Raw genomic sequence first — 9,209 nt, forward strand, 5'->3', positions numbered from 1 at the left:
CCAAAAGTTTTTTACCCTTTTTCCAAAAAACAAAAAACCCAAAACAACCCCCCCAAAAAACCCCCCCCAGCCAACACACATTGCCTTCACAGATCAAACCCTACAACATTGACACGAGACACTCGTTAGCATTACGAGCCTCTTGACTTATGGGTGCTCATTGCTGCTTGAAAATTGTTGACATCATTGGTGTTTAGAAAGGAATGTGCATTCTGTAGTGTGTTTTACGATTTGCCAAAAGTGACATTTTCCTCACAGACCCAAACCCCCCTCAGACAAACGCACACACTTGCCATTCACAGGAATCAAACCCCTACCTAACTATGTTATGACACTTGAGACAGACGATTAGCAAAGCGCTATTCGCATTACTGGGAGGTTTCTTTTCTCATGCTGCACTTATTGGGTGCTGACATCATTGGTGTTTAGAAAGGGACTGTGCATCCTGTAGTGTGTTATCCAATTTGCCAAAAGTGACATTTCCCTCACACACACAACCCCCTCTCAGACAAACACACACACTTGCCATTCACAGGAATCAAACCCCTACCTAACTATGTTATGACACTTGAGACAGACGCATTAGCGGAGCGTGTTATTCGCATTACTGAGAGTGTTTTTTTCTCATGCTGTACTTATTGGGTGCTGACATCATTGGTGTTTAGAAAGGGAATGTGCATTCTGTAGTGTGTTTTACGATTTGCCAAAAGTGACATTTTCCTCACAGACCCAAACCCCCCTCAGACAAACGCACACACTTGCCATTCACAGGAATCAAACCCCTACCTAACTATGTTATGACACTTGAGACAGACGCATTAGCAAAGCGCGTTATTCGCATTACTGGGAGGTTTCTTTTCTCATGCTGCACTTATTGGGTGCTGACATCATTGGTGTTTAGAAAGGGAATGTGCATTCTGTAGTGTGTTTTACGATTTGCCAAAAGTGACATTTTCCTCACAGACCCAAACCCCCCTCAGACAAACGCACACACTTGCCATTCACAGGAATCAAACCCCTACCTAACTATGTTATGACACTTGAGACAGACGCATTAGCAAAGCGCGTTATTCGCATTACTGGGAGGTTTCTTTTCTCATGCTGCACTTATTGGGTGCTGACATCATTGGTGTTTAGAAAGGGACTGTGCATCCTGTAGTGTGTTATCCAATTTGCCAAAAGTGACATTACCCTCACACACACAACCCCCTCTCAGACAAACACACACACTTGCCATTCACAGGAATCAAACCCCTACCTAACTATGTTATGACACTTGAGACAGACGCATTAGCGGAGCGTGTTATTCGCATTACTGAGAGTGTTTTTTTCTCATGCTGTACTTATTGGGTGCTGACATCATTGGTGTTTAGAAAGGGAATGTGCATTCTGTAGTGTGTTTTACGATTTGCCAAAAGTGACATTTTCCTCACAAACCCAAACCCCCCTCAGACAAACGCACACACTTGCCATTCACAGGAATCAAACCCCTACCTAACTATGTTATGACACTTGAGACAGACGCATTAGCAAAGCTGCTATTCGCATTACTCGGAGGTTTCTTTTCTCATGCTGCACTTATTGGGTGCTGACATCATTGGTGTTTAGAAAGGAATGTGCATTCTGTAGTGTGTTTCACGATTTGCCAAAAGTGACATTTTCCTCACAGACCCAAACCCCTCAGACAAACGCACACACTTGCCATTCACAGGAATCAAACCCCTACCTAACTATGTTATGACACTTGAGACAGACGATTAGCAAAGCGCGTTATTCGCATTACTGGGAGGTTTCTTTTCTCATGCTGCACTTATTGGGTGCTGACATCATTGGTGTTTAGAAAGGGAATGTGCATTCTGTAGTGTGTTTTACGATTTGCCAAAAGTGACATTTTCCTCACAGACCCAAACCCCCCTCAGACAAACGCACACACTTGCCATTCACAGGAATCAAACCCCTACCTAACTATGTTATGACACTTGAGACAGACGCATTAGCAAAGCGCGTTATTCGCATTACTGGGAGGTTTCTTTTCTCATGCTGCACTTATTGGGTGCTGACATCATTGGTGTTTAGAAAGGGAATGTGCATTCTGTAGTGTGTTTTACGATTTGCCAAAAGTGACATTTTCCTCACAGACCCAAACCCCCCTCAGACAAACGCACACACTTGCCATTCACAGGAATCAAACCCTACCTAACTATGTTATGACACTTGAGACAGACGATTAGCAAAGCTGCGTTATTCGCATTACTGGGAGGTTTCTTTTCTCATGCTGCACTTATTGGGTGCTGACATCATTGGTGTTTAGAAAGGGAATGTGCATTCTGTAGTGTGTTTTACGATTTGCCAAAAGTGACATTTTCCTCACAGACCCAAACCCCTCAGACAAACGCACACTTGCCATTCACAGGAATCAAACCCTACCTAACTATGTTATGACACTTGAGACAGACGCATTAGCGCGTTATTCGCATACTGGGAGGTTTCTTTTCCTCATGCTGCACTTATTGGGTGCTGACATCATTGGTGTTTAGAAAGGAATGTGCATTCTGTAGTGTGTTTACGATTTTGCCAAAAGTGACATTTTCCTCACAGACCCAAACCCCCTCAGACAAACGCCACACACTTGCCATTCACAGGAATCAAACCCCTACCTATGTTATGACACTTGAGACAGACGATTAGCAAAGGCGTTATTCGCATTACTGGGAGGTTTCTTTTCTCATGCTGCACTTATTGGGTGCTGACATCATTGGTGTTTAGAAAGGGATGTGCATCCTGTAGTGTGTTTTACGATTTGCCAAAGTGACATTTTCCTCACAGACCCAAACCCCCTCAGACAAACACACACTGCCATTCACAGGAATCAAACCCTACCTAACTATGTTATGACACTTGAGACAGACGCATTAGCAAAGCGCTATTCCGCATTACTGGGAGGTTTCTTTTCTCATGCTGCACTTATTGGGTGCTGACATCATTGGTGTTTAGAAAGGAATGTGCATTCTGTAGTGTGTTTTACGATTTGCCAAAAGTGACATTTTCCTCACAGACCCAAACCCCTCAGACAAACGCACACTTGCCATTCACAGGAATCAAACCCTACCTAACTATGTTATGACACTTGAGACAGACGCATTAGCAAAGCGCGTTATTCGCATTACTGGGAGGTTTCTTTTCTCATGCTGCACTTATTGGGTGCTGACATCATTGGTGTTTAGAAAGGGAATGTGCATTCTGTAGTGTGTTTTACGATTTGCCAAAGTGACATTTTCTCACAGACCCAAACCCCCCTCAGACAAACGCACACACTTGCCATTCACAGGAATCAAACCCCTACCTAACTATGTTATGACACTTGAGACAGACGCATTAGCAAAGCGCGTTATTCGCATTACTGGGAGGTTTCTTTTCTCATGCTGCACTTATTGGGTGCTGACATCATTGGTGTTTAGAAAGGGACTGTGCATCCTGTAGTGTGTTATCCAATTTGCCAAAAGTGACATTACCCTCACACACACACAACCCCCCCCCCCCCCTCAGACAAACACACACACTTGCTGTTTAGCGGAATCAAACCCCCTACCTAACTATGTTATGACACTTGAGACAGACGCATTAGCAGAGCGCGCTATTTGCATTACTGGAAGGCTTCTTTTCTCATGCTGTACTTATTGGGTGCTGACATCATTGGTGTTTAGAAAGGGAATGTGCATCCTGTAGTGTGTTTACCTATTTGCCAAAAGGGACATTCCTCTACCACAGACTTACACACACACCAACCCCACTCACATACACACACACTGAGCATTTGCAGGATTTGAAACCCCTACCTAACCATGTTATGACACTTGAGACAGACACATTAGCAGAGCGCGCTATTCGAATTACTGGAAAGCTTCTTTTCTCCTGCTGTACTTATTGGGTGCTGCCATCATTGGTGTTTAGAGAGGGAATGTGCATCCTGTAGTGTGTTTTCCTATTTGCCAAAAGGGACATTTCTCTACCACAGACTTGCACACACACCAACCCCACTCACACACACACACACACACACTGAGCATTTGCAGGATTTGACACCCCTACCTAACTATGTTATGACACTTGAGACGGACGCATTAGCAGAGCATGCTATTCGGATTACTGGGGAGTTTCTTTTCTCCTGCTGTACTTAGAGGGTGCTGACATCATCTGTGTTTAGAAAGGGGACTGTGCATCCTGTGGGGAGGCAGACACCAAGCACACTCTGGCTAGGCTGTCATTCCCTAGGGCACACAGCCTAGTGTTGACCCTACACCCATATGTTTAATTGTGATATGCACATTATTTGTTGCTGATAGACTGTTTGCACATCTTTATTGCCATAGCATTCCCTGTTTGTATGAAATAACTTGTGCATCTGTGGAAGATGTTTGCATCTGGGAGGGATCCACTATATCACGTATGTCTCTGTAGTCATTTAGCTGTGTGCACTGGGCAGACTGCTATAATGTGGTTGGTTCCTGGAATACAACATAACAATACCAGCTATGTGTGTCCAACTGCTACACCGAGATTTGGCCTAAGTGTGTGAGCATGCCCAGTTCAGCCTTCCCATGGCATGTTGTCAATGTGTGTGAGCATGCCCAGTGTGAGCATTCCATATGTTGGACTCTGCAGCACACCACATTTGTGGATGAGTGTGAACTTCAACAACTATCACCCGTTTATGGTTGTGTGTTGTGTGTCATGTTGTGTAGTTATGGTACAACTGCTTTGTGTGTGAACACAACAGGGTTATACTGTGCCTGCAGTGTTTGCATGGGATACTTTGCTTACAGTGGTCAACATCCTTCCACACTGACCTAACACTGTAGTTCTGGGGTAGTAGTGTTCAGTATCCATTCAGGCAACACCTTTGTTGAGAAGGACCACTGTTGTTGTACACTGCTCTTTGGGTACATATTCTGTGGTAAGGCTGACATTGAGCAGTAGTGTGGTTTGGCATTCCATTCATCTTGGAGTCCATGTTGCACTAAGCACAGGACAACATCTCATACCATTGCTGCTGTGTGTTTTGCTTTGTAGATGTTGGCTGTTACCTCAGCATCTGCAATGTCAGGGGGCCAGCAGTCTTCTGGGATAGATATTCTGCATTCGGGGGGGGGGGGTTGCACTGCACCTGTCAGGATGTATGTGGGCAATATGTGTGTGTGTTTGTGATATTTGTGTGATTCAGGGCATATCTGTGAATTCCCAACATGGTTCCTACCTTCAGTTGTGAAAGCCTTGGGATTATCCTTAGTGTCCTGTACAATTTGTATCTTCATAGGTTCATAGGGTCATACTAGGCTATCCACCCTGGGCATTTGTTAGCCTAGCCAGAGTGTGTGTGGCTTTTGACACCCCTTGCTATGTGCATATTATGGCCATTTATGTTTTGCTTGGCTGTGCCTCTGCCTGGACATGACACAGTGAAGTCCCCCAGTGTAACTCTACAATCATCCATCCACTTGGCAAGATTCCTGTTGAAGAGTGTCAGTGAGGGGCTCTGCCTAACATGGAATGGGATTCTGGTCCAGGGTGTGGGGAGCCTCTGGATTATGTATCTGTCCCACCAGCACATCCTATTTCATTATTTGTTGAGGTTGACATCTCTCCCTCTCACAGCTCCGATGGAGTTGCGTTTTCTGGGGTGGAGCATGTCCATTACTCCTGTGTTGGGCATGGCCTCCTACAACAGGCATGCAATGCCTCTGTGTAGGCAGTATGTGATTGGATTCAGCTGGGGTGTCTACAGCCAGGCAGCATATGACATGTATTTGTGGCCCTTTATCCTCTTGGTGAGGTACCTTTGAGGTCTTTCTAACTGCTGCAGGTGTCAGGTAAGGTACATCCCATATGAGGCATTGTACTGGAATATGGGTGTGATTGGAGAAAGGTATGGGGGCACAATGACCTCTGTTGCCATAGATGTGACTCCTTTCCTGCTACGGTGCCAAATGTAGAATGTCTTCCTAGCCACATTGGCAATGTGGGTGTCACATAACAGGTTACTGTCCACTTGTGTCCCTAGGTCCCTGGTTACTCTTTCTATACATACTGGTTTACCACCTATGTGGTAATTAGTGGTACCTTGTTTGTTATTTGGTGGGACATTCATACTGCCCATTGTCTTCAGGACAGCTGGGTGGGGTTATTGTGTGTGAGAGTGCGGTCTGTAGCATGCTACAGACTGCACAGCAGTCTTGCCTACAGTTAGTTGCACATGTGTGAACTCCAATGCCTTGTGCATTGTCAGTTACCTGGACATATGGGTGTCTGTGCTGACTACGGATACTCACCCCCCTTTTATGTTTCGTTCCAGGTTTTGGGGCCATGACACATGATACATGGTATAACCTGGTAGTGCTGGTGTGCTGTCAGGAGGCTTGCAGCAGGTTTCTGTCACTGCACAGACATCGATGTTCTCCATTCTGGGGATGGCCTCGGGAGCTTGCATATTGGGGTGTACACATCTGGCATTGGTCAGCATTTCCCTGATGTTTCTTCCCACTTATGTATTCTAGGGTGGTGGGTCAGTCTTTTCAGCCTTGCCTACAAAAGGCTCTCTGGAGGTGGCAAAGGCCTTATCCAATATTCAGACGCCCAGGGGTAACAGGTGCAGGCCATCCCAAGGACAGCTGCATGGCTTGTCAAGCATGACATCCCAAGCGGTCAGACATTGCGTCCCCTTGGAATAACACCAGTAAGTGTGCCACTTGCTATGACTGATCATTCCATGTTTGTACTGTGGCATTACTCTTGGTAAGGGTAGGATGCTGCAAACGGTGAGTGTCATACTGGCCTGGACTACATACTCAGTTAGCTCATCTATGTCTCTCTTCATGTAGTCTAGGGCGGTACATCTCAGGTCATTCACACCAGCATGGACTATGACTGCATCATATTTCTACTTGCTTTGGAGTGACCTACATACTTCTGTTATGTGGCATATTGTGGCAGCCTACAGGTAGCTTACTGTACCCTTTCCCTTGTTCGGTCTGGTGTGCGGGACAGCAGTGTGTCTGACTATGGAGTCACCTATTACAACTGTATCAGGCATGTTGTTTCTCCTTCTGGCCTGTGACTGTTTGGCACACCAGATTTGTGTGCTATGTGTTGCATGTGCTATGTTTGGAGGCTGTTTGATTGGGTGTCTGCTTTAGAGGCCTCTGTTGGTGTGCTGTGTTTGTAATTTGTGCCTCTGGGAATGTTTGTCTGTGTTTATGTGTTTGGTTTGCAGTTGTGATAGGTCTATGTGGGACTGTGTTTGTGGTGTGTGTGGTTACCTTCTCCTACTGACTTGTTTTGGGGGTACTGTGTTGAGTGAGCTCAGCCTCCAGTTTGGATGGATGGTTGCATCTCTCACATATGTTTGTATTTCTTGGGTGGTGTTGGGGGTTGTCTGTGTACTTGGGGCAGGTGTGACATTGCCTCAGGATTCCCAGATTCCACTTGTTGTGGCTGGCCTTAGTGGATTGCATGTGTGGACAGATTTTATTGCCATACTACTGATCAGTGATTACTTCATTGTTCATGTTTGCTCTATCATGTAGTAGCTTCCTCATTCTCCTGAATGTTGTCGTTATGGCTGGTGTCCACCATGCCAGATTTAGGCACTGTGTCTTGTTTTAATTTAGGACTGCATAATCCAAGCATTCCTGGCAGTGTTCATGGAATGGCTGTATTACAGGTTCTGAGGTGTGGCCCATATTTTGCACCTGCACGGGACCTTTAATGGATTCCACATCAGTTTGGAGGAGTGCAGATATTGCTTAACACATGTTTTCCACTGTGGTTTCCCGGCCAGGGACTGTGGTCAGGATTTGTATATCCAGTGTGATTACTCTATGGTCTGGTTTTACCAGTGAGCAATACACTTCTCATCTTGACATCCAGTACCCATGTTGCTGATTATCACATCCAGTATGCTTACCCCTCTTGTGGGGGTGGTACATTTTTCCTGGGCCTTTTGGTTTGTGGATTCTATGAACCTTTATCCGACACTGTTGGGGCTAGTATACTGCTCCCAGTCTATGTCTGGGTATTTGCAGTCACCCAATATAATGTGGGTTTGAGGACCTGATATATTCATGTATTCCAGCATGGGCCGGATGCAGTTCCTGGTGTTGGGATGGTTGTCTGTAGCAGGCTATACACTGGGGGGCAGTTGTAGCCACTGTTACTTGAGCATGGCTAGTCCATGCTGCTTTTTGTTGTGGTACCAACATGGGGGTGTGGTTATCCTTGAGAATTCTTGCTAGTCACCGTCATTTTGTAGCTTGGTCCAAGTTCTGAGGCTGTACAGCACAGTATGAGGTGTAACCTGGTAGTGTTAGGGTGCCGTTGTGAGCCTTGCCTCAGTTTTCTGTTACACCACAGTTATCAACATTCACCATACTGGGTGTGTTTAGACTGCATGCATCTTGCTGATTCAACTTATCCCTTATCTCATTCTTATCCCTTCTGGTACCTCTGGAGATAGGTTTGTGTTTTGAGCCTTACCTATTCAGGGCGCACTGTGGGTGACAACAGCCTTTGCCAGTATCCATACGGCCTGCACTGATAGGTGCACACCAGTCCTGGCAGTGGTGCATCTTGTCATGCTCAGCATGTCATCCCAGACTGGCACACATTGGGTCCCTTCGATAACTGCGATACTTCAGGCAATTGTTGCACTTGGTCATCTCGTTGTCATGTTGTGGCATGATACTTGGTGAGGGTAGGATGTTAGTCAGGGTCCTCAGGTGTGCATATGGTACTTGGTGTTACATTACTTAACACATAGCATTCATGCCTCAGGTGGTGCAGCAGGGCTGCCTCTGTCGGATGCGCATATTACAGTTCCCTGTACATGTTTGAGAGCAGGTTGTGTCACGTTAGGCATCCATTTTACTATATGAGTGAGTCAGAGAGGGGTATCATTCCCAGGGTTCCTACTGAGCCAGTGTATGTGCTATGCGTTGCCTCTTTGCCAAGGCCAGGGTGTACTGGGCACGCCTCCTTCTGCCTACTGGGGCAGGCTCAGGTTGTTCCTCCTCCGAGTCACGCTCTGCCTGTGATGGCCTTGGCAATGGTGGGGGGCTGTTTGTCCCTGCCCTATGCTGGTCCTGCTGCAGCTGTTTTCGCAGGATCATATTATGTAGCATGGCACATACCATGACAATTTGGGTACATGTAGTTGG

This window comes from Protopterus annectens, chromosome 9.part0, assembly GCF_019279795.1.
Source record: "Protopterus annectens isolate FY-2018-M chromosome 9.part0, PAN1.0, whole genome shotgun sequence".
NCBI lineage: Eukaryota > Metazoa > Chordata > Ceratodontiformes > Protopteridae > Protopterus > Protopterus annectens.